Below are 27,474 nucleotides of genomic sequence, written 5' to 3'. Positions count from 1 at the left end.
GCATACTGTCTCTGTGGACAGCCATACACCCTCTAGAGTCTTGATCACCTCAATGCCAAGAAAGTAGCGCAACTTGCCCAAATCTTTCATTTCAAACTCCTGTTTGAGAAGACCCTTCACATGGTCAATCTCCATAGCATTGTCACCCACAATAATAAGGTCATCTACATATATGGTAATGACCACAATCCCCATATCACTCTCACGTACATAGAGTGAATGATCAGCATGAGCTCAATACTGACAAGATACGTAGCAATCCTGTCATACCATGCTCTAGAGCCCTGCTTCAAACCATACAAATCTTTGAGAAGCCTGCATACATAATCAGGGTAACCTGGATCGACATAACCAGGTGGCTGATCCATATACACTTCCTCTTGCAGCCCACCATTCAAGAAGGAATTCTTTACATCCATTTGATGCATAATCCATCCTCTAGATGCAACCACTGCTATGACAGCTCTCACAATCGTCATCTTTTCCACTGGAGCAAAGGTCTCCTCATAGTCTATGCCATACGTCTGTGCATAACCCTTTGCGACCAGCCTTGCCTTGTGACTCTCAATGTTACCATCAGTCTTATGCTTGGTTTTATACACCCATTACAGCCAATAGCTTTCTTGCCACTTGGCAATGGCACCAACTTCCATGTGTCGTTTGCTTCCAATGCAGTCATCTCTTCATTCATTGCATCATCCAATGCACATTTCCAACTGCATCCTCAAAACATGTGGGCTCCACATCCTGTATCACCTTAGCCATGTAGGCTTGGTGATGTGCTAGATACCCATCATAAGTCAATTTCTAAACTGGATTTCTGACTTTGTTAGATCTGTGCGGTCCTGGGTCACTCCTTTGCCCTCTAGCATCTTCTTGTACTTTCCTTACACCAGGTGTCCTAACAACCAGAATTCCAAATTCCTCATCAAGACTTTGTTCAGAACCATCTGAATCCATGTCTATATGTGAAAAACCTAATGATGCATCAGCCATACAGGGAGATTCATCAACCTTTTCCTTTCCTTTTCGTGATACATTCCCTGTACCTGCTGGTGAAGTAACCTGCGTACGTAGTCTACCATTCCATGGCTTCTCAACAGAGCCACGAGAAGAGGACTCTTGTGGTCCACTCAAAACCTGTGACTGTGGCCTCACATTTTGTACAACCACATCATCTTTTACATCAGCCCCAATAGTGCCATGTGTATTACTGTACCAGCTGCACATCTCATCAAAGACTACATCTCTTCTCACTCGTAATTCTCATGTAGTAGGATTGTAGCACCTGTACCCCTTTTGTTCAAGGGAATATCCCACAAGAATACACTTCTCTGCTTTAGGATCCAATTTCCTACGCAACTCATCTGGTACATGCACGTAAGCTACGCAGCCAAACACTTTCAAGTGTGCCAAATCAGACTTTGTACCTGTAAACTTTTCCTTAGGTGTTACATCATGCACCGCAGTTGTAGGTGTCATATTCATAATGTACACAACTGTATTTACAGCTTCAGCCCAGAAATGATGAGGCATGTTATTCTCATTCATCAATGCACGTGCAACCTCTGCAATGTGCCTGTTTTTCCTTTCTGCGACCCCATTCTGTTGTGGAGTATATTTGCATGTAATTTGACTACGTATACCATGCATTCGCAGATAATCTAAAAAATCATTGGAGAAGTACTCTCCCCCTCCATCTGACCTCAATGTCTTGATTTGCATATCTGTCTCCTTCTCAATCATGACTTGGAAGTCCTGAAAGTGACCAAACACTTCACTTTTGTTACGCATGAAGTAGAACCATACTTTCCTTGTATGGTCATCAATGAAAGAGGCATAATACCTGCAACCATGTATACTTGCAGTATCAGTTGGGCCCCAAACATCTGTGTGCACCACCTCAAGTGGCTTTTTACATACATTGCGTTCATGTGGAAATGAGCCCTTTGATTGTTTTCCAAACTAGCACGCTGCACACACTTTATGCATACCATCCACCTTGAATTTGGGCAAACCTTTTACAATCTGTTTTGATTGCATGCTGCACAACCTCTGCTCATTGACGTGGCCAATGCGTTTGTGCCAAATCTCAACATCATCCACAACATCTGTGCCCTCTGCAAATAATGCAACGTTTACCTCAGGCATGTCTACATTCAGCGTAAACATTCTGCCCACACATTTTCCCTCTGTGATCAGCTTACAGCCATTCTGGAAATCTTCTACATAACATCCATTCGGATTGAAGCGAACCTGCAAACCCTGCTCAACCATTTGTCCACCAACAGAAACAAGATTCTTTGTAATGTTTGGGACATGAAGTACATCTGCTAAGTACTTTGATTTCCCATTCTTTGTATTTAGAGGTATGTCCCCTACATGAGCAATGGGGTGAGCTGTGTCATGTCCTGTCTGCACATAGCCTGACATATCTGGTTTGAGCATATCTCTAAACCACTCTCCACAAGACGTCATGTGATTAGAGGCACCTGAATCCACATACCAAACATCATCTTGGGTGGAATTCTCTGCAGTCATTGTATTCATTACATGCTGCATAACAAACATGTGCTCGCTTCTGCTGTCATCTGCATCTCTGCTAGTAGATGCATAGTTGCCCTATTCTCTCTTTCCACTTGCTTTTCCCTTCGGACAGTCACGTGACATGTGACCTTTTTCACCACAAGTCCAACATTCTCTGCTATCTGCAGTATGTTGCTGCTTGCTTGATCCTGCACCACGACCTCTTTGACTCCCCCTGCCTTGAGACTGGTTTCCCCTGCTACCTATATTGTTTTGATTTGATTGACCTTCTCGAGATTGGCCCCTGCAACCACTTGGGCCTCGACCACGACCTCTACCTCTGTTGAAGTTAGAATAGAAGGCTTGTTCAGACCTATTTCTGCCACGAGAAGAAGATGTGTCAAGACCAAGGTTCTTCTCCTCAAGAATAAGCATAGAAATCAAATCTTGGAACACAGGGATGTCGTCTCTTGTATTCATGGAAGACCTGAAATGTACATACTCATCTCCTAGACCATCCAAGCATGCACGGACAATGTCATCGTCTTCCACTGAGACTTTAATAGATCCAAGAGCCTCAATGATACTCTTGATCTTCAAGGCATAATCATTGATGGAGAGGTTGTTCCTCTTAACCTCATTTAGCTCCGACTTTAGTTGAAGCTTCCTGGCCTTGGTGTTCACCTCGAACACTCTGCCTAAGTTTTTCCATGCAATGGCGGGGGTTTCAGCATCCTGTAGATAGCCCATGCCATCTGTGATGCTCATAGAAAGCCAATACAATACTTTACTCTGGACTTGTTGCCAGTCCCTCAAAGCTTTTCTTTGCTCTGCCACAGCATTTGCCTTAGGAATCTCTGGTTCCTTTTCATTGTCCATGCAGGGTAGTTATTTTTCTCAAGCTTCTCAGTGACAATTTGACTAAAACCGTCAGACATCTTGAAGCACTAAGACAAAATAGCTGCAATCTACAAAAACCTGCAAATCTGCTGAACCTGCTATCGTGGTACCTGTAACACTTTCTACACTCAACGAGTGTCCACAATCAAGTGTACATACAACCACTGTACTTGTACAGTAAATCTTTGTATACTGCACTTTGGAGACCTATTCAAAAACTTGTTTGGCATCTGGTACGTGGATTGTGAATGAAGAGATTGTGATGCTCTTGCTCTCTTAGCCTCTCTTGCCTACACACAGAGATGGCAAGCTTCTTCTTCTTCTTCGCTTAGAAAAGAGAGTACTGAATAACTAAGTGCTAAAGATGAAAAGTAGCACATATGTACATGCAGTCACTAAGTGTGAACTCGCTAGAAGCATACTAAGCTGGAACTATAAGTGTAGTCCAGCTGTAGAATCACTGGCAGAGATCCTCTGTGTGGGTCACCTAACGCGCCACTGAGTAAATTCCGTAAGCGGCCAAGACCCGTAGTGGATGCCAGCTCAAGATGTAGAGCTCGACATCTCAACATTTCTCTGTGTGTGTGTGTGAGAGAGAGAGAGAGAGTCGATCTAAGCTCCGCTCTGTGACTTCACAATTTCCCTTCACATGGATGCATTTGCTGAGTTTTTTACGTTCATGGAGGAGTACATCATAAAATATTCTGTATCTATCTCCCCACATACAAGGATCTGGGTGCCTTGTGATATTTTGTGCTACATACACAAAGGTGATCGCCCATTCTCCAAGCGGTTGCGACGATTCCAAAAAATTGCCACCGACGCAGGCCATTTCTTGGACGAGCAAGACCCAGGGGTGTCAGTGATCAAGAAGCGCAAGCTGGGGGTGGAGTACCTTTCTCAGCTAGCAACATTTATCTTCTTGGTGAGCAAGCAACCTAATTGGAGGAGCTCCGCTTACCACACCTTCAGGTTGGGTCCTTTATCAAGGACACCAAGGAGCAGGAGGTTATCCCCATGAACCCTGCAGCGGAAGAAAAGACACTTCGGCTCGAGTACCCCAGAGGGCTCGAGGAAGTGGTTGAGAAATCCATCATAGTGACACTCCAGTGCCACTACCATTGACGGATGTGGCTATCCCAGAGGTAGAAATCAGCCGCTTCTCCTCAGTGGTAGTGGATGGGGAGGAGCATGTGTTTATGCATGATTTGGAGAAATCATTTGGCCTACGCATGGATGAATGCTTGAGAGTGCTATTCAAAAGCACCAAACGTCCCTTAGACAATACGCCAAATGCCCTAGAAAGAAAGTTCTTGCCACTTGGGGACTCTATTGGTGACACTATTGTAGCTGTATGTGTGGAGGTCCTGCCAGTAGAGCAGTTGCACAGGCTGAGGAAGAATTCCAAGCCATGCAAGCCAATGTTGAGGCCGCTAGGATGCTTATGCCACTATGAAACCCCCCATCTGATGATCCAAAGCTCCTAGCTACAGTGCATGGGAGCATTGACTTGGATGCAAAGGGCAATAGGGAGGAGGATGACAAGGAGAAGGAGGTAAACTCTATCAGTTTTGGATGTCCAATTTTCACGCCCTTGTGGCCACCTTTTTTTTGGCACCTGGTAAGCTTCTCTTACCCCCTTGATACTTAAAAAACATAAATTAACTGAAAGCAATTGGTTTTGCATCATTACTTTAGATGGAGCCTTGTAGCCACCCTTTTTTTGGTATATGGAGCATATGTTTGCACTCAAGGTCACTAGAAAAGGTGAGATCAACTGTGAATTTAAGTTTTCAAGCACACTATCACCTGCTTCAGCTCTACCTAATACATCCCTGTACCAAAAGGCCCAATTACATCGGACATTTGAAAAAACTAATTTAATGTTGCATAGACACCTGATTTCACAATATGTTAACTTTTTTCATATCCTATGGGGTAAACAAAGCTTGAAATTGCAAAAAAGAGGGTGGCCACAAGGGCCACACATGGATAATAGACACAGTAGACACAACTGTTGATCATATTGTCATTGCAAAGTCATCTCATTATAAAGATAAGGGTGTGCAATACAAAAGGAGGGGTAACTTCGGCTAATGCTCGAAGTCTCGGCGCAATCGACGTGCAAGCTGCATATCTTTTGGCTGTGTTGTCACTCACTTTGCATGAATGGCGCATAGGTTGGTATCTTCCAACACCGAAATGATGTGGGCCTCTACAGCTTCTTGAATAGCCTCTAGCGCTATTGCTTGCATTCTATACCGATTTCCATAGCTTTGAAGCACCTCCTTCACTGTGCGATCAAAGGGGGCGCGGAATTAAAATCTCTATAGTCTTCTGGTAGTGGCGGATTTCTGCGAATTTCCTTGCTATTTTTTATGCGCCGCTGCGGTTGTCTTGGGGGCACTTGCAATTTGTTGGCTGGCGGCGTTTAGGCTTCTTGAAAAAATTTGACTTGTGCCTGTTTACATGCCAAGGGGCTGGATCTGCAGCCTCTTCTGATTCATCATCTTCCCTTGGCTCTCGATCTTGTACTGTGGGGAGAGCTCCCTGGCCTCGAGGAAGTGTCTCCCCCCAACGGGTACCCAGTGTGTGCTCGGTATATTAGCTCGCTACCATGGTGGCTCTGTCTCTCATTCAGTGTCTATATGGACCACCCGAGTCCTGAATGGTCCTGCTTGTGATTCGTGGTGCGGCTCCTCCATGTCAGACTCTGTTGTTTGCTGGGCCTCTTCTTCTCTCCAGCGCTGGGTGCGTTGCATTATTTTTCTAGGTGTTTTTTCTTGTGGACGTGAAGATTCTACAGCCCTCGATGACTCTGGTGCCTAACTACCATGCCCACTGCCAAAAGAGTTCTTGGGACGGCTAGGTGTTCGTGGCCGTTCTCTTGTGCCTTTAAGACATGCCGGCTTCTCGCATCCTTGGAGGGTGTTTTTGTTGGCAGGCGGATGCTCTTTTGCGGTTTGTTTGGTGCGTGTCATTTGGTATGGTAAGAGCTCACCTGTTCTTAAGAAATGAGTGGTTTATGAGAGCATGCAATATTTATAAGGGCCCATTTAAAAAGGCCCCTGTTCACACTAATTTTGAAAAAAAACTATTATTATGGATTTGAGAACATGTGTAATTAATGCGAAAAACATCAAGTGTTGGAATCTCAAGAAGTACCTTTTTGATGCATTGCTGACATTGGTTCTTCTTTATGGAGTTGAAGCGTAGGGCGGAAGCATCTCAAAGTCTACTTGGAAAGAGTTTGAGAATGTCCAAAAGCGTTTTCTTACCTACTTTCTCCAAGTTCATACAAAAACACCATATATGCTTCTGCTTCTTGAGTCTGGATCTCTTCCAATTGAGGTTATGGGCATGGAAAGGGTTGTGGAGTACATGATAAAGATGCATCAAAACCCCTCACATCAACTTCCTACAATTGCATGGGAAGCAAGCAAAAATGTTCAAAAGATGCATAAAAGGAAGATCTTGAGCACGGGATGGATGCAAGACATAAAGAAGTGGTTTGGGAGATGGGATGCATTACACTTGCTACATGATGCTTCAATTCACTCCCAAGTGAATGAAGCTTTTCTTTAACGCCAACGTATTACGGCTTGGGAGAAATCCAGTGGGTCATGCTTCATACATTACACCACACATATACCCCCAACTACAAAAACATATTCTTCGCTGAAAGAGGAAATCGTACTCACACTTACATGCTTGAGCATATCCCCTTGTCGATGATATGCACTATCGCATCCATTCGGCTTAGCTCCCATTCCCTTCGATGATCCAAGACAACGCGTTGGGGCAATGGAGAAGAGTCAAATCAATTGTGCACATTATGCTCACTACAAGTTTGAGAGTCTGAGCACCACACACTACTAGAGTGCTCAGATTTTGGTCACATCTGAACTTGCTTCTCTCACATTTTTAGTCATGACTTAGACCTACACACTTTCCTCTCCCAGCCACAGTGTGGGCTCTCTATTGCGACTCTCATTACCACAATTTTGGAACATCAAGAGTCACTCATTAGCCATACACATACTACATCACATGTAACTTTGGTCCCATAGGTCATATTTGACCTCTGAGGATGATAATAAAATCTCTCTCTCTCTCTCTCTCTCTCTCTCTCTCTCTCTCTCTCTCTCTCTCTCTCTCTATCTATCTATCTATCTATATATATCCCTCTCCCCACCTCCCCTCTTCTCTCTCCACCCCATCCTCCACTCCCCCTCCTCCTCTCTCTCTTCACCTCCACCCCTTTCCTCACTAAATCTCTCTCTCTCTCTCTCTCTCTCTCTCTCTCTCTCTCTCTCTCTCTCTCTCTCTCTCTCGTTTTTTGACCTAGTAGACAACAATTCACTCTTTTGATCATAACTTCTTCATTTGAACTCCGATTTAGGTGATCTATAGCCTCAATCGAAGGGCACAAAGCCCTCTACGCATTGATGTAAAGACAAAAAAAAAATGAGAAATGAAAGGCTTTGTTGTAACAGTATCTCAGAATTAGAAAAATTGTCAAAACTTTGCGTTTTTGTTATCGACTTGAAGGCAATGTCGGACAAAACTCGCAAGGGCGGGAAATTCACACTTACCATGGAGAAAGATGCAAAATATCCAAGAAATTTGGATGCTAATCCAACCACATCGTCTACAGCAACGGAAGCAATGATCATGGCTTACTTGGTCTCATTACAAGAAACCGTCAACAAGCAAGGTGAAGAGCTGCACGCACTTGCAATGGAGAATGGCACGTTAAGAGTTCTTGTTGTGGAGAATGAGTACCTCAAGAAGGTTCTTGAAATGCAAACAACACGCTTGATGCATCTTGAGAATGAAGTTCAAGAATGTAAGCACTCTCTTGTTGACATGAATGTATTGAAAGAGCGCTTGAGCAAAGTTGAGAGTGATCATGTAATGAAAGAGGAAACGATAGATACAATACGACATAATGTATGTGAGATGAGAAAAACATCCAACTCATGGGCTGATATATGTAAGGATAATGTGGTGTCTACATCTCCTATCATGCAAGCCGTTGTCCAAAAAAAGAATGTAGAGAATGTGGACACTTAAGAATTGCAAGAACGGCAAAAACAATCAAAGAACATCGTCATTCGTGGAGTCAAGGAGGAAAGCATGGAAACACCCCAATCTCTTGCGATTGCTATTGAAGAGTTTTTTACTACATACTTTGGCATGTTTGAAATTATGGCTTTTGGTGCACATCACGTTGGAAAACAAGGAGTCCCTCGCTCCGGAGAAAGACCTATTGTATGTAACATGGCTGATGAGGTAAAGAGAATGATCATCCTTGACAATAGTTAGATCTACCTCAAAAGAACGAATTGTAATGTATATGAGGATTGCACTCTTATGCGACAAAATGTACGTTGGTACAACCAAACTGTGTCGATCTATGGAAGTGCAGGAAGTCAAGGCATGGCAATTTACAGGAAAATGGCAAAGTGCTTCAGTGGCTATTTGATGCAAGGTATAGCAAGCATTGCCCGGATATGTATGCCAAATGTGGATGTTTGAAGATCAGGGCAAGTTTTAGCACTATTGATCGGGAAAGTTGAGAAGGCTCGAAGTGTCGGGTTTTTTGGTGTTGCGTACCGCTTCAAGCTTGGGTCTATTCAGCGAGGCTATACCATGGCGGACCCGTCTGTTGTAGATGGGCAGTCTTGTCTTTGCTCACTTTTATGGGGCTTGCTTTCGAGTTGGGCATCGGAACTTGGAGCATGCGGGTGTTTGAAGAAGGCATTCATTGGTGGTTGCGGCGTGTGAACGGGGGCCAAGCCCAAAAAAAAAAATCAAAGCTATTAATATAAAAAAAGAACGTGTTGCAGTAATCTGCAGTCGACGAGCAAGGAAGGGGAGAAACCACCACTTGGGCGATGCAGGAGGAGACGGGGAGTTGTGCATGGAAGGTGGACGCCAACGAGGGGGTGAGAAGGGCCACTTGGGGGCGCATGAGAAGGGGGCCAGTTTGGCAAGAGCTGGTGGTGGTTGGCATTTTTTGGGAGAGGGGCTGGTTGCCGATTACAGAGAGCCGGAGGAGGGAAAGCTATAGGGTAGCCGACCATAGGTGTGAGAGTAGCCAAAGGGCGGGCTGCGGTTATGGCTTGAAGCGGGGAAGCATGAAGCAGAGGGGGGCTAAAGGAGCCAAGAAGGGGTCGCCAGGGGGGCGTCAGAGGTGCAAGAGGGCTGGTTGGTCGTCTGCAGACAAGAGGACTGCCATGAGGAGAAGGGGTTGCAGGGCCGCACCACAGTGAGCCTGAAGGAGTCACATGCAGAGGAGGAGTGTGGAGGGTTGACATCGAGGGCCGAGGGCCATCGGTGCATGAAGAGGAACGCCAATTGGATGGCAAAGGGGCTGCCAGGGCAAGGGAAGGCAGATTGCCCACATAAGGAGGGTGGTTGGTTGCAGGGTCAGGACGTGAAGGAGGGGCGGCCAAGGGCCGAGAGTCGAAGGACGACGGGCTGCATGGTAAGGGCCTGTGGACGGCCAGTTGAAAGCAAGAGGGAGTGAAGGTGAAGGAGGAAGGGCACAGGGGTGACCTGGGGGTCGATGGCAGAGAAGAGGTGATTGGCCGCAGGCCCACCATGTGAGAAGGAGGGTCCAGAGAGCTGAGTTCAAGGGAGGTGCTGCAGAGTGAGTTTTTTTGGAGTCGGGTCCCACCAAGGTGAGGGGCCGCCAGGCACACAGGTTGCAGGTGGTGGCCGTCAAAAAAACGACTTGTCTGAGAGGAAGATCAAAGGCATCAAGGTCGCATCGACTTAGGAGATATGTGCTCATATTACACACAATTGTAAAAGGATTTGCCAAGATTTTTTTGCTCGCTTTAGTCTCGGATCCATGTCGCCTTTCTCTCATATCTACTTGTAATTGTATGAGTATTCTTTGTGTGGGTGTCGGGTATGTAGAGTGGATGCCGGCTTGGCATAGACTGGGGCTTTGCTAGAGTATTTTGCAAAGGTCTGAGGTGGTCAATCAATCATGGAAACCATGATGATATGCTTTGTGATTGGGTGTTTGCAATTAGGGATGGTCGGGATTGGGCTTGGACAATAGCTGTTTGCAGATTGCGTATCATGGTGTGTGTTTGCTAGGGGATAGGGGTGTTGTGAGATCACTGAGCTATATAGAGGCATCGAGTTTATGTGCTGGTGGTTTTCCCATTTCCCCCTTTCCATCTTGTGGTGTCCCACTGAGGATCCACTGATTGTTTCCTAACAAGGTGTTCTTGAGTCAAGATGAAGCAGGAGTTTGGCCCAGTGTTCAAAGGAGATGAGGATACAGATGATTGGCTTGCCGATTTTGAGCTATTTATACCAACAGTACTACGGATGCCAGGTGATGAAGCAAAGCTCCAAACTCTACCTTTGGTGCTGCGAGGTAAAGCAAAAGTTTGGTTCGATGGCTTAGAAGATGCACACAAGCAGAATTGGATCGGATTTCGGGAGCAATTTCTACAAAGGTATAGAAAGGTGGTGTCGGCTTCGGAAGCTGCTGCGAAGATCAAAGGTTTGCAGCAGGATGTAAGTGCAAATTTTGATGTTTTTGTTGCTAAATTTGAAGCTTATTGGGGGGATTTGGCGGCTGCTACCCAAGCAACCAAATGCAGGATATTTGAAGCTCGAAAGGTTTCTATCTATCATGCTTGCATCCCTATGTTCATGAGAAAGTGGAGTATGAAGATCCAAGCACTTAATGACGAAGCGGTCAGAGTTGCCAGAGCCAAGAGTCGAAAGATGAAGAAAAAGATGGAGGCAGGATTGCTACAATCGGTAGTCATGGTAGCCAAAGGACCTAGGCCCATGCAAATCAATGAGCATCAAGAGATAAAGGCTCCTTTTTTTGTTGATATGCATGTAATCAAAGCACGTGAAGCTGTTGCCAGGATAGAAGAGGTAGAAGAAGTGCCAACCAGGTCTCAAAGGGTGCACGAGACATATTCAAGGTACCACCCAGTTTGCTTCCTCAAGAGAGCGAGGTCGTAAAATTTTTTCAAGAAGAGGTGCCAGTTCCATAACCAACAACGGAAAAGGTAGCAGTGGTCCAAGAATTGACAAGTTCAAAAGAGGAGTCCAAAAGCTCTCATAGCTCCAACAGTAGTTTGGATACAGATGCTACATGGGAGAAAGAATCCATGTATTCTAGGTATGAAACTTATGATGTTTTTCATGTAGATGAAGTGGAGAACAATGTATGCGAGTTTCCTGTCAGCCATTTGAAGGTCGAGGAGACGCATAGTGCAAGTGTGGAAATGTCTTGTGTGAATCTGCCAGTCGAGCAGTCATCTCTCGTGTCTTGTGATGGTGAGTCCCTATTGGAGGAAGAGGTATGGTTTGATTGTGCATCTAGTTTGATTGAATAGCATGTTTTCGAGGATGACTTGCAGGAACTAGAAGCAGAAGCGAAGGTATGTCGAAGTGATTTTTCTATGCAAGGGGTGGGGCAACCTTGCCTCGGTGAGCATGTAGAGGTGTGCTTTGAAGTTTCGGAGTTTGTGTGTGGCCGTGGAGAGTTAAGCTCCAGCGGATGACTCTATGGAAGCTGATACATGTGCAGCCTATGAGAGTGAGGTTCCATGCAACGAGGAAGGTGCCACCAACCTTGCAGGTGATGAGGTATTTGGACAGGTTGACGCTCTAGAAGGTTTTGTTCTTGAGGATAAAAGATGATATGGGTGTCGTTTTCAGAGGATTTGGTTACAGGTTTGCAAAAGGATCAGATTTGCTTGGCTATGCAGCAGGTGGAAACAAATGGCAGGGTCTTGCTATTTTATATGATGCTATTGATAGCTATGTTGTTGCAGGTTGCTTTGCAAGGTGTCCTATGCAGGTTTCAATGCTCATGTGATAAAGATGATGATATGAAGGGTTCTATAGCGGATGGTATGATAGCAGTTTATGGTACCAATGCTTAAAGTGGTTGAAAGCATGCTTATAGTTGGCAGCAAGACTTATGGATGCAGGGTGACAAAGCTCGATGCTATGAAGAGATGGAAGGATGGCCTGTCTATTGGCCTACAGGTGCAAAGGAAGACTTGAAGATACATGTTTTACAGGTGGATGGCCAAGGCCAGTGCTTTATATTTGATCCAGGTGGACTCTATGCCATGCTTAGGGAAGCTTCGAGCTTTCCATTTGACCCTGGAGGGTGATGCAATAGCAAATGATTTTCTCTCTATCTCTATTCTATCTATATAGCCACTATCATTTTTCTTATGCAGTCTATAGCTCTATGTTATATCATTCTCTCTATATAGACTTATTTTACCTAAATAATACTGTGGTTGAGCATGAATCCTCAACGAGGGGGTGGGCAATGATGGTACAGCCAAACTGTGTCGATCTATGGAAGTGCAAGAAGTCGAGGCAAGGCAATTTGTAAGAAAATGGCAGAGTGCTTCAGTGGCTATTTGATGCAAGATATGGCAAGCATTGCCCGGATATGTATGCGAAATGTGGATGTTCGAAGATCAGGGCAAGTTTTAGCACTACTGATCAGGAAAGTTGAGAAGGCTCAAAGTGTTGGGTTTTTTGGTGTTGCGTACCGCTTCAAGCTTGGGTCTATTCGGCGAGGCTATACCATGGTGGACCCGTCTGTTGTAGATGGGCAGTCTTGTCTTTGCTCACTTTTATGTGGCTTGCTTTTGAGTTGGGCATCGGAACTTGGAGCATGCGGGCGTTTGAAGAAGGCATTCGTTGGCAGTTGCGGCGTGTGAACGAGGGCCAAGCCCCCAAAAAATAATTTCAAAGATATTAATATAAAAAAAGAACGTGTTGCAGTGATCTGCAGTTGATGAGCAAGGAAGGGGAGAAACCTCCACTTGGGCGATGCAGGAGGAGACGGGGAGTTGTGCATGGAAGGTGGATGCCAATGAGGGGGTGAGAAGGGCCACTTGGGGGCGCATGAGAAGGGGGCCAGTTTGGCAAGAGCTGGTGGTGGCTGTGCATTTTTTGGGAGAGCGGCAGGTTGCCAATTATAGAGAGCATGAGGAGGGAAAGCAACAGGGTGGCCGACCATAGGTGTGCATTAGGCAAAATTTGGACTCACAAAGGGGCCCTTTAAGGAGTTTGACTTTACCTCTCTCTACCAAAACGGGCGCATGGATAAATTTTTGCAAACAAACTCCAAAGTTGGCGGAGGTTTGACAGTTAGAATGTCCTCTTCAAGATCTATCTACTGATATATAGCACGTCATGAGATTCCTCATATTTTAGAAGATTCTTTTTTTGATTCACCTATGATGTGACAACTCTGTCAGAATCTAAGTGAATAAAAAAAAGAATCTTCTAAAATATGAGGAATCTCATGGCGTGCTATATATAAGTAGATAGAGCTTGAAGAGGACATTCTAACTATCAAACGTCCGCCAACTTTGGAGTTTGTTTGCAAAAATTTATCCATGCGCCCGTTTTGGTAGAGAGAGGTAAAGTCAAACTCGTTAAAGGGCCCCTTTGTGAGTCCAAATTTTGCCGCCTAATGAGAGGGTGGGCTGCCGTTATGGCTTGAAGCGGGGAAGCATGAAGCAGAGGGGGGCTGAAGGAGCCAAGAAGGGGTCGCCAGGGGGGTGTCAGAGGTGCAAGAGGGTTGGTTGGTCATCTGCAGACAAGTCTGCAGACAAGGGGACTTCCGTGAGGAGAAGGGATTGCAGGGCCGCACCACAGTGGGCCTGAAGGAGTCACATGCATAAGAGGAGTGTGGGGGGTTGACACCGAGGGCCGAGGGCTGTCAGTGCATGAAGAGGAACGCCAGTTGGATGGCGAAGGTGCTACCAGGGCAAGGGAAGGTAGAGCAGCCACATAAGGAGGGTGGTTGGCTGCAGGGTCAGGACGTGAAGGAGGGGCGGCCAAGGGCCGAGAGTGGAAGGACGACGGGCTGCATGGTAAGGGCCTGTGGACGGCTAGTTAAAAGCAAGAGGGAGTGAAGGTGAAGGAGGAAGGGCACCGGGGGGTCGATAGCAGAGAAGAGGTGATTGGCCGCAGAAGGAGGGTCCAAAGAGCTGAGTTCAAGGGAGGTGGGCGCTGCATAAAGTTGAAGGACAAGGGCCTGAGCAAGAGAGGGTCTGAGGTGGTCAATAATCGTGGAAACCATGACGATATGCATTGTGATTGGGTGTTTCCAATTAGGGATGGTCAGGATTGGGCTTGGGCAATAGCTCTTTGCAGATTGCGTACATGGTGTGTGTTTGCTAGGGGATAGGGGTGAGATCACTGAGCTATATAGAGGCATCGAGTTTATGTGCTGGTGGTTTTCCCATTTCCCCCTTTCCAACGTCGCAAAGCATCTGAGGAAAGAAGCAAGAAGGTTAAGGTGTCATCTCAAGAAGAAAAGTCACTTGAGGAGGAAGCAAGTTCACCCAACAAATAGAGACACGTGATCTATGAGACCAACTCACACTTGCGAATAAGCTTTTGGAATTGTAACGGGTATCCATGGAATATGAAAATTGACATTGATGAGCTTACCAATGACTCCGATGTGATACTTCTTATCGAAACATGGGAGTATGATACGCAATGAATTCTTGGATTTGACAAATATGATATGCATTCTTTGACGTGGGCAAAAAATGCAAAGCAACGTATAGGCCAAGGAGGTGTAGCATGTATGATAAAAAAGGGTTTAAAAGATATTTACATTGTCAAAAAAGATAAGTATAAAGGCTACTTATGGCTGAAAATCAGCCCACCAAATGGTCAAGTCATGTTTGTGGCTGGTTGCTACATTTCTCACTATGACTCCAACTTTTATGCTCGCTTGGATATGGATAGAGATCAGTCCTTTGTTGAACTAGAGGAAGACATTGCTCATTACAAGAACCAAGGTGAAGTCATTGTCTTTGGAGACATGAATGCTCGCACAAATACGTTACAATACGACACACAACAAGTCGACATGCCGCATGTCTCAAGAAGATTGGATGACTCATACATGTATATTCTAATGATGCAAAAGAACTAGATCACTATGGAAAGTCACTTCTACATATGTGCAATAGTACCGGAATGTTCATTGCAAATGGTGTATCTTTATGGCAAGGCACCAATAGCTTTACATGTAGAAAGCACAATGGTGATAGCGTGATTGACTATATGTTGTTTTCGGAAGCCACTCTAGAATGCATACAAAGCTTTACACTTGGTGAATGAAATTCAGAATCGGATCAATTGACCTCAAGTGTGGTAAAAGACCCGAGCATGTAGCCTTCAATCATGATGTGAATCATTCTACCTACGTCTAGACTTCAAACAAGCACTTATATATGCTGATATGGTGGGCCAAATGTTAAGCATGATAGCGCATCAAGAGAGCCCAACATTAGAATGCAAGTGGAAAGTTTTCAAAGAAGTAATTTTCTCTTGTGCGAAGGAATGCTTTTCGGTGAAACACATGTCTTGCAAAAGGTCTAAGAAGGGTAACACCAAGAAGAAATGGTTTGACATGAAATGTAGCCAAGCCCAAAAACACTTGCTAAGGTTGGATGCAAGCAAAGACAAGGAAGTTTACTTGGAACGTTCACACACATACAAAGCACTTGTTCAGAAAAAGTGGAGAAGGTGGGAAGTCAAAAAATAATTTCTTTTAGCGTAAGAGAAAGCACATGCATGTGGCAACTTTTGGCAAAATCTAAAAGGAAAGCGGGTTGAGGGCTTTAGTGACTTGACTCTTGAGGATATGTATACGCATTGCAAGTCCTCTATGCTCAACCCAATGTTAATAAGATGAAGTTTTGTAGCTCCCTTCCATTTATGACTCCCTTCTTTACCATTAAATATGTCTGCCACATGCTTGAGAAATTTGCTACTCGCAAGGCAAGGGACCTTCAAGGTGTCAAGGCTGAAATGATTAAATGGACAAGCAAGAAAACACGATATTGGATACGTGATATGTTTAACCTTGCACTTCAGCATGGCATGCCTCATGATTGGAGTGAAAATTGGATCAAACCTTTGCACAAAGGTTGGAATATAAACAATGTGAACAACTATTGCACTATAATGGTTGGTTCTTTGATGGCAAAGTTATTTGGATGTATCATGGAGACAAAGAAAAGTAAATGGTCTGAAAAGAATGGCAAACGTGAGCTCAACCAAGCAGACTTTTGAAAGCATCATAGCACTATTGATCACCTTGTTACTCTTCAAGTTCTTATGGAAGTGTCTCGATTGAAAGGAAAAAAGTTGTATTGTTGCTTTCTGGATTTCAAGAAAGCTTTTGACATGATACCGTGAGGAAATCTTTGGAGACATGTGCAAAGCCTTCAAGTGCCGAGAGAATTTATGCATGCAGTCTTTCGCATCTACCAAAAAGTGATATGTCGACTATGTATGGGAGATGGAATTTCACAATTTTTGCAAGCACCATTGGTGTCAAACAAGGATGCCCACTTTCCCCAACCCTCTTTGGGCTACTCATTGATGAATTGGAATGCATGGTTCTTGATTTTATGCAACAAGAATGCATAGAAGAAGTTAAGATCGGAAATGCAGTGATCATGCTTTTGCTTTATGCCAATGATGTACTGCTCTTAGCACATACCTTAGAAGATTCACAAAAGCTTATGAGTGTCTTGGAACGCTTTTACCTACATAGCCGGCTGATCGTGAATGGATCCAAAATCAAGGTTATGCTTGTAAAGACCCTCAATGATGAAAATCCATGCATTGTATATAACAATGAGAAACTTGAAGTGGTAGATCACTTCAAGTACCTTGGCCTTGAGGTTCAGGATTCAAGAGATCACCTCTCCAATGCAAGTAGATATTAGCCATGGCAAGAATAACTCTAAACCTACTCTAATCACTAATCAATCAATCTCCTACACACATCAAGTCCACCGAAGTTCAACTTACCATAGACTAGAAACCCCAAGCACACTAATGATAAGCACACACTATTACCACATGTCAATCACAACACTTCATCAATAGCTACACACACGAGGTGAATGGTGCTAGAGCTTCATAAAACCTATTTATACACAAACACACAATAGGGTACACACACTAACTACAAGATTAATACCAAACTTAATCAACCTAATTAGTGATGCTAAATATCACAAATCGGATGCTTGGAGAAGAATAGGAGTGTTTAATAGCATGAAGTACATACTTCTCTCAAATCTAGAATAATGAGAGTGTGATACTACTCCATGACATAATGAAATGTAGAGAAGATAAGACTAATGAGAAAATAGGAATTAGATTAATCAAGAAGATCTTACTCTAATTACAATAATTAGCACTAGCCTCCTAAGCATAAATATTAAGCTCAAGGCTAGGCCATAGAGTGAACACTCAAGAGAGAGAGAGAGCTCTCAAAAGTGGATCCTACAGAGTGGATACTCAAGAATGAAGCCTCCTTGCATAAAAGCTTCCTTTTAAAGAATTTCACCACAATCCCTTCTACTATGGGTTTAAGCTTGAGTCCTCTAACTAGCACATATAACTTTGGAACTCCAAGTGAGCCCAAGACTTATACAAAGTGAGTCTAAAATATTATGCACAACCATAGATATCTCCCACTTGATGCACATTCGTTGTAACCTATGTTAGCTGCTACTAACCCCCCTCTCTCTCTCTCTCTCTCTCTCTCTCTCTCTCTCTCTCTCTCTCTCTCCCATTCTCTACTCGCCCTTTTCTTCTCTCTCTTTCACCTACACCCTCTCTCTCTCTCTCTCTCTCTCTCTCTCTCTCTCTCTCTCTCTCTCTCTCTCTCTCTCTCCATTCCCTCTTTTCACAAGGATATCACCAACTCTCTTTGGTCTATTCATTGATCAATTGGAACAAATGGTACTTGACTTTATGCAAGAAGAAGGCATTGAAGAGGTCACTATTTACAATGCGGTAATCATGATTTTGTTGTATGCGGATAATGTAGTGCTTCTAGCACACACTCTAGAAGATGCACAAAAGCTTATTGTTGTCCTTGAGAACTGTTGCTTGCATAGTGGGCTGATTGTGAATGAATCCAAAACAAAGGTTATGCTTGTGAAAACCAACCATAAGAAGAAGCCATGCATTGTGTACAACAATGAGATACTTGAACTTGTTGAGAGCTTTAAGTACCTTGGTCTTGAGGTTCCATCCAATCACAAGTGGCATGAATATGCTATGCATCATTTGGAAGCGGGAAAGAGAGCATATTATGCATTTGAGAACATGTGTAATGCGGGAAACATCCAATGTTGGGTTCTCAAAAAGTATCTTTTTAATGCATGGTGACACAAATTCTTCTTTATGGAGTTGAAGTGTGGGGTGGGAGCATCTCAAAGTCTACTTGGAAAGAGTTTGAGAATGTCCAAAAGCGTTTCTTACAAACTTTTTCCAAGTTAAGACACAAACACCATATATGCTCCTACTTCTTGAGTCAAGATCTCTTCCAATTGAGGTTATGGGCATGGAAAGGGTTGTGGAGTACATGATAAAGATGCGTCAAAACCCCTCACATGGACTTCCTACAACTGCATGGTAGGCAAGCAAAAAGGTTCAAAAGACGCATAAAAGCAAGATCTTGAGCACGGGATGGATGCAAGACATAAAGAAGTGGTTTGGGAGATGGGATGCATTACACTTGCTACATGATGCTTCAATTGACTCCCAAGTGAATGAATCTTTTCTACACGCCAATGTATTATTGCTTGGGAGAAATCCGTTGGGTCATGCTTCATACATTACACCATCCATATTGCCCCCAACTACAAAACCATGTTATTTGCTGAAAGAGGAAACCGTACTCACACTTACATTCTTGAGCCTATACTCTTATCAGCGATACGCACTATCACAACCATTCGACCTATCTCCCATTCCCTTCGATGCGAGATAGGGCGTTGGGGAAATGGAGAAGAGTCAAATTGACTATCCACATTATGCTCACTGCAAGTTCAAGAGTCTAAGTACCACACACCACTAGAGTGCTCAACTTTTGGTCACATCCGAATTTGCTTCTTTCACATTTTCAGCCATGACTTAGACCTAAACACTTTCCTTCCCAGCCCCACAGTGTGGGCTCTCCATTGCGACTCTCATCACCACAATTTTGGAGCTTCGAGAGTTACTCATCAGTCTACACATACTAGATCACATGTAGCTTTGATCCCATAGGTAATATTTGACCTTCAAGGAGGATAATAATCTCTCTCTCTCTCTCTCTCTCTCTCTCTCTCTCTCTCTCTCTCTCTCTCTCTCTCTCTCAGCCGTTTTTTGAACTAGTAGACAGCAGTTCACTCTTTTGACCATAACTTGCTCATCCGAACTCCGATTTAGGTGATCTATAGCCTCAATCGAAGAGCACGAAGCCCTCTACGCATTGATGTAAAGACAGAATTTTTTTGTGTAATGGAAGGCTTTTCTTTAACAGCATCTTAGAACTGAAAAAACTGTCAAAACTTTGCGTTTTTGTTGCCGACTTGAAGGCAATGTCAGACAAAACTCGCAAGGGTGGAAAAGCCACACTCTCCATGGAGAATGATGCAAAATATCCAAGGAATTTGGATGCTAATCCAACCACATCATCTACAACAACGGAAGCAATGATCATGGCTTACTTGATCTCGTTAGAAGAAACCGTCAACAAACAAGGTGAAGAGTTGCGCGCACTTGCAATGGAGAATGGTACTTTAAGAGTTCTCGTTGTGGAGAATGAGCACCTCAAGAAGGTTCTTGAAATGCAAACAACACGCTTGATGCATCTTGAGAATGAAGTTCAAGAATGTAAACGCTCTCTTGTTGACATGAATGTATTGAAAGAGCGCTTGAGCAAAGTTGAGAGTGATCATGTATTGAAAGAGGAAACAATAGATACAATACGACATGATGTATGTGAGATGAGAAATGCATCCAAATCATGGGCTGATATATGTAAGGATAATGTGGTTTCTACATCTCCTATCACGCAAGCCGTTGTCCAAGCAAAGAATGTAGAGAATGTGGACACTCAAGAATTGCATGAACGACAAAAACGCTCAAAGAACATCGTCATTCGTGGAATCAAGGAGGAAAGCATGGAAACACCCCAATCTCTTGCAGTTGCTATTGAAGCGTTTTTTGCTACACACTTTGGCATGTCAGGAATCATGGCTTATGGTGCACATCGAGTTGGAAAACAAGGAGTCCCTCGCTCGGGAGAAAGACCTATTGTATGTACCATGGCTGATGAGATAAAGAGAAAGATCATCCTTGACAATGGTTGGATCTACCTCAAAGGAACAGGTTGTAATGTATATGAGGATTGCACTATTATGCAACAAAATGTACGTCGCAAAGCATATGAGGAAAGAAGCAAGAAGGTTAAGGTATCACCTCAAGAAGAAAAGCCACTTAAGGAGGATGCAAGTCCACCCAACAAATAGGGACACATGATCTATGAGACCAACTCACGCTTGCGAATAAGCTTTTGGAATTGTAATGGGTATCCATGCAATGCGGGAATTGGCATTGATGAGCTTACCAATGACTCCGATGTGATACTTCTTGTCGAAACATGGGAGCATGATGCGCAACGAATTCTTGGATTTGACAAATACGATGTGCATTCTTTGATGTGGGCCAAAAATGCAAAGCAACGAAGAGGCCAAGGAGGCGTAGCATGTATGACCAAAAAGGGTTTGAAAGATGTTTCCATTGTCAAAGAAGATAAGTATAAACGCTACTTATGGCTGAAAATCAACCCACCAAATGGTCAAGTCATGTTTGTGGCCGGTTGCTACATTCCTCACTATGACTCCAACTTTTATGCTTGCTTGAATATGGATAGAGATCAGCCCTTTGTTGAACTAGAGGAAGACATTGCTCATTACAAGGATCAAGGTGAAGTCATTGTTTTTGGAGACATGAATGCTCGCACAAATATGCTACAACACGACACACAACAAGTAGACATGCCGCATGTCTCAAGAATAATGGATGACTCATACATGTATAATCGAAGTTCTAATGATGCAAAAGAAGTGGATCACTATGGAAAGTCACTTCTACATATGTGCAATAGTACCGGAATGCTCATTGCGAATGGTGTATCTCTATGGCAAGGCACCAATGACTTTACATATAGAAAGCACAACGGTGCTAGCATGATTGACTATATGTTGTTCTCGGAAGCCACTCTAGAATGCATACAAACTATACACTTGGTGAATGGAATCCGGAATCGGATCATAGGATGTTATGTATTGACCTCAAGTGTGGTAAACGGCCCGAGCATGTAGCCTCCAATCATGATGTGAATCATTTGTACCTACGTCTAGACTTCAAACGAGCACTTATATATGCTGATATGGTGGACCAAATGTTAAGCATGATAAAGCATCAAGAGAGCCCAACATTAGAATGCAAGTGGAAAGTTTTCAAAGAAGTAATTTTCTCTTGTGCGAAGGAATGCTTTTCGGTGAAACACATGTCTTGCAAAAGGTCTAAGAAGGGTAGCACCAAGAAGAAATGGTTTGACATGGAATATAGTCAAGCCCGAAAACACTTGCTAAGATTGGATGCAATCAAAGACAAGGAAGTTTACTTGGAATGTTCACACACATACAAAGCACTTGTTCAAAAGAAGAGGAGAAGGTGGGAAGTCGAAAAACAACTTCTTTTAGCACAAGAGAAAGCACATGCATGTGGCAAGTTTTGGCAAAATCTAAAAGGCAAGCGCGTTGAGAGCTTTGGTGACTTGACTCTTGAGGATATGTATATGCATTGTAAGAATCTCTATGAGCAACCCAATGTTGATAAGATGGAGTGTTGTAGCTCCCTTCCGTTTATGTCTCCTTTCTTTACCATTGAAGATGTATGCCGCGTGCTTGAGAAACTTGCTACTCGCAAGGCAGGTGAGCTTCAAGGTGTCAAGGCTGAAATGATTAAATGGACAAGCAAGAAAACACGATATTGGATATGCGATATGTTTAACCTTGCACTTCAGTATGGCATGCCTCATGATTGGAGTGCAAATTGGATCAAACCTTTGCACAAAGGAGGAGATGTAAACAATGTGAACAACTATCACACTATAATGGTTGGTTCTTTAATGGCAAAGTTATTTGGATGTATCACGGAGATGAAGATAAGTGAATGGGCTGAAAAGAATGGCAAACGTGCACTTGGCCAAGCACGTTTTCGAAAGCATGATAGCACTATTGATCACCTTGTCACTCTTCGAGTTCTTATGGAAGATTCTTGATTGAAAGGAAAAAAGCTGTATTGTTGCTTTGTGGCTTTCAAGAAAGCTTTTGACATGGTACCGCGAGGAAATCTTTGGAGATGTATACAAAGCCTTCAAGTGCCGAGAGAATTTATGCATGCAGTCTTTCGCATCTACCAAAAAGTGATATGTCGATTACGTATGGGAGATGGAATTTTAGAATTTTTTGCAAGCACTATTGGTGTCAAACAAGGATGCCCACTTTCCCCAACCCTCTTTGGGCTACTCATCGATGAATTGGAATGCATGGTTCTTGACTTTATGCAGCAAGAAGGCATAGAAGAGGTTAAGATTGGAAATGCGGTGATCATGCTTTTGCTTTATGCCGATGATGTAGTGCTCTTGGCACATACCTTAGAAGATGCACAAAAGCTTATGAGTGTCTTGGAACGCTTTTGCCTACATAGCGGGCTGATCGTGAATGGATCCAAAACCAAGGTTATGCTTGTAAAGACCCTCAATGATGAAAATCCATGCATTGTATATAACAATGAGAAACTTGAAGTGGTAGATCACTTCAAGTACCTTGGCCTTGAGGTTCCATCCAATCATAAATGGAAGGATTGTGCAATGAGTCGCTTGGAAGCCGGAAAGAGGGCCTATTATGCATTTGAGAACATGTGCAATGTAGGAGAGATCAAGTGTTGGGCTCTCAAAAAGTACCTCTTTGACACATTGGTGACACCGGTGCTTCTTTATGGAGTGGAGGTGTGGGGTGGAAGCATCCGGAAGTCTACTTGGAAAGAGTTTGAGAATGTCCAAAACCATTTTCTCACCAACTGTCTCCAAGTCAAGACACAAACACCCTACATGCTCTTACTTCTTGAGTCCGGATCGCTTCCCATTGAGGTCTTGGGCATGCAAAGGGTTGTGGAGTACATGCGTAAGACACAACGTAGCCCTTTGCATCAACTTCCTAGAATCGCATATGAAGCAAGTCAAATGGTTCAAAAGACATGCAAGAGCAAAATACTAAGTTCGGGGTGGATGCTTGATATCAAGAAATGGTTTGGAAGATGGGATGCATGTCACTTGGTCAAGGATGCATCGATCGAATCCCAAGTTAATGAGGCCTTCTTACAACGCCAATGTATCATGGCTTGGGAGAAATCCGGAGGTTCTCGCTTCAGCCATTACACCACACACGTTGCCGCAAACTACAAATCTCTCTTCTTCTCGGAACGAGGTAACCGAACCCATTCCTACATCCTTGAGCCCATCCAGTTGAGTGCGATCCGCACCATTGCCTCCATTCGTCTTAGCTCCCATTCTCTACGCTGCGAGACAGGACGTTGGGGCACTGGCGAGGAGTGTCATCGACTTTGCACCTTATGCCCTCGTCAAGTGCGAGAGAGTGAGTACCACACACTACTTGAGTGCTCTGCTTTTGACCACACTAGGTCCTCTTTTCCCCATATATTCAGCCATGATCTCTCCCTACATACCTTCCTCTCCCAACCACGATGTGGACTCTCTATTGCGACGCTCATTTCAACCATTTTTGAGCATCGAGAGTCACTTATGAACTCCACTCACACCACGTGACATGTTCATTTGGTCCCATAGGTCATATTTGACCTCCCAGGACGATAATAGAACTATCTATCTATCTATCTATCTCCATCCATCCATTCCCTCTTTTCTCGCTCTTCTCCCTCCACCTTCACCCTTCTCTCCCCATTCCTCTCTCTCTCTCTCTCTCTCTCTCTCTCTCTCTCTCTCTCTCTCTCTCTCTCTCTCTCTCTCTCTCCACCCGTAGTCCACGTGGCCTCTCGGTCTCTCTCTCTCTCTCTCTCTCTCTCTCTCTCTCTCTCTCTCTCTCTCTCTCTCTCCCCACCAGTAGTCCAAGTGGCTGAGAGAGGGGAGGGAGGGGCAACATAGAGAGAGAGAGAGAGAGAGAGAGAGAGAGAGAGAGAGAGGGAGCAAGCTTGGTAAGAGACAAAGGGAGAGAGAGAGAGAGAGGGAGAAATCTTTGTAAGAGACAGAGGGAGAGAGAGAGAGAGAGCTTTATTTCTCAAGGGATCACAAATAATGATTGAGGTGTGTTTGGTCCTTGTGCATGTGTGCTCGCCAAGGAAAGAAATCTATGAGAGAGATAAAGAAAAGAGAAAAAAAGAGCGGATCCTCAATTATCAACGAGGTTGAGAGAGAGAATCTTTTTGGAATCTTCTTACTAGATTCAAAAAGTGCTCGTCAAAAAATGCTTGCCAAAAAACATTCCCCTGCAAACCGTACTTTCTTACCTATAGCACACACCAGTAGAGCTTGACCAACCATACGTATGTGCATCTTCTAACCGATTTGGAACCACGTGCACTTCCTCCACTGCTGGAGCTTCCCTAATTGGCATCTATAGACACTACAATATTTGACAAACCTTGCTTAGCTTGCCGCTTCTTCAGAATTTTCTTTGTTCGACCTCTTTCCAGATTAATCGCTTCCACATACGTCACATGCCCATCTGCTTCGACTTTATCTCAAACATCCTCATGTAGGCAATCCATGAATTTGCTCAACTTATAAAAATCAACATTTTGTGTAGCAGTTACCTCTATCAACTGACTCCAAAGAGCTTCAAGTTCCTGCTTGAACGCTTGAAAATCTCCATCCAAGCTTTGCTTTAGACCATCCAACTTCCGCTTTACTACATGCTGCTGCACATCCGACACAAACTGACATCGGAATGCCACTTCCAAAGCTACCCAATCCGCCTTTTCTTCATCTCATAATCAATCACACCAACTCTTGACTTTACCAAAAACTAGGAGCAAAAAATTTGAACCGCGCCTTCATCTCTTGACAATCTGCTCTCTATCACAAATAGAACATAATCCTGCAGCTAAGTTTCCACATCTTTCACCCCAGTGAAAATTGAAAAACCTAACCATGCCATCTTTAACAGCACTTGCTCTTCAAAAAGTACATCTCTTGCAGCTCTAGAACCACAACTTCATCTTCACATAGGAGGAATCAAATGCTCCTCAGTGGGGGCACCATGGATAGGGGGGATGGGAACACACCCAGAAACATGAACCACTTACGGACACCCTATCATCTTTGAGGAACGCCCTATCAATTTATTTGATTCATGGACCGAGCTTGTCGGTCATATAGGTATGTAGGTGATCGCTGATGAGAGGTGCACAAGTTATCTTATTTTTATAGTATTTTTGCTATGATCGGCCACTGTGGATGCCCATGTGTGAATGGGTCAGATTCATATAAAAGGTCCATTTTGATCTAAAATCCTCATTCTTTGAAGTGCATGCTAAAGAAATGCTCTTGCTCTACCTCTACCTCTACCTTCCTCTCCATCATGTGCTCACGTGTGTGTGTGTGTGTGTGTGTGTGTGTGTGTGTGTGTGTGTGTGTGTGTGTGTGTGTGTGTGTGTGTGTGTGTGTGTGTGTGTGTGTGTGTGTGTGTGTGTGTGTGTGTAGAGAGAGAGAGAGAGAGCATTGCGGAGACATTAGCAGCGGCATTGGCGGTTGAGGCGGGCCGGCCATGGTGGCTCCCTCTTCTTCACGACACAGAATCCTTCACGATGGCAAAGCATTGAGCGGTGAGTGACGCACCATTGTCCCTTTGAGCTTACTAGGATAGTTTAGTTGTGTGCTTGCAACCATTCGTGGCTCGCACACAATGTTCGATAAGTTTCGAGCCTTCGACACGTGCGGTAAAAGCGCATATTTTTGCGTCGCTATCAGGGACCGCCTTGCACTAAGCTTGAGGAGCACTCAGTGCTACCTCATGCAGCCATTCACTTCTGTCATTTTTGGTTTTTTTTTTAGTTGTATTAGATCTATTAGTGTTGCAAGGTGTAGGTTTGAGCAGGTTGTGTTAGATTTGTTAAGCTCTGTAATGTGTAGGTTTTAGCATAATTGTCAGTGTTGGTAGCTTGTTGTACAGGTTTTTTGAAGTGGATAGTGAGCAGGTGGTTAGTTCTGCTAGTGTGCAGTGTGTTGTGTTAGGAAGTATGTGTGTAGTGCTAATAAATGTTAATTAGTTCTATTAGTTGTAGGTAGCTTACACAGAGCTGCAACATGTAGCTGTGCACGCACACGAGGCAGGCTCTGTGCGCATGAGCTCGGCACCCATGCAACACAATCTAACCTTATCCACACACAAAAAAATCAGAAAAAGTTTTTTTTCAAAAAATAAAAATAATAATTTTTAAAAAACCTGAGACCAAAAAGAAAATTCATAAACAAAAGATAAAAAGAAAAAAAAACTTGTATTAAAAGGAAGGGATCGGGATCTTCCCCCAAGCCCAAGCCCAGGCCCAGGCCTTAGTCCTCAATCTTATGATATAGTATAGACACTACTATATATATAAAGACTACCCCCTCAAGGCTCAGTCCTTCAAGTCCTCCACCCTTCCCTTCACACTTACACCCTTGAACTAAATAGTTTTGGCCTTCTTTTCGACTAGAAAAAGACCGCTTTTAGGATTGTGAGGGCTTTAAGTAACCGAATTGGGGTTGTAAAGCACGGCACGTCCCTCTAACCAAGATGCTCATTTTGAGCTATCACACGCCATATTCCGTAGCTTGGTTATGAAAAGAAAATAAAATAAAATTTGAGAGTAAATTTGGGTTGCAAACACCCAAAAAAACTAGGTGAGCGGCCTTCACGAGCACTCACCAACACTTCTAGGGTGTTGAGGTCACATGTACCTACGCTCTTGTCATGTGCTAGATGACAATCATATAGAGAGTGTATCCGTCTACGTGGGCCCATTATTCCTCCACATTAGGCTCTAGGCCCTCCGCAAGAACCGAAGCTAGTACCACTCCGGACCCACATATTGCATCTAGTGACTCTTCCTCTTACT

General features: G+C 43.9%; 2 pseudogenes; both read left to right on the top strand.

The window, feature by feature from the left end:
• The first annotated feature begins 9,502 nt into the window (after window positions 1-9,502).
• Window positions 9,503-12,615, top strand: LOC147432900 (uncharacterized; annotated as a pseudogene).
• On the top strand, window positions 11,877-12,599 carry LOC147432901 (uncharacterized; annotated as a pseudogene).
• Window positions 12,616-27,474: the final 14,859 nt, after the last annotated feature.

The sequence above is a fragment of the Adiantum capillus-veneris genome, chromosome 20, assembly GCF_014529385.1.
Source record: "Adiantum capillus-veneris isolate H3 chromosome 20, ASM1452938v2, whole genome shotgun sequence".
Classification (NCBI taxonomy): Eukaryota; Viridiplantae; Streptophyta; class Polypodiopsida; order Polypodiales; family Pteridaceae; genus Adiantum; species Adiantum capillus-veneris.
Note: the sequence above shows the minus strand (reverse complement) of the source record. Positions and strands in the feature narration are given on the sequence as shown.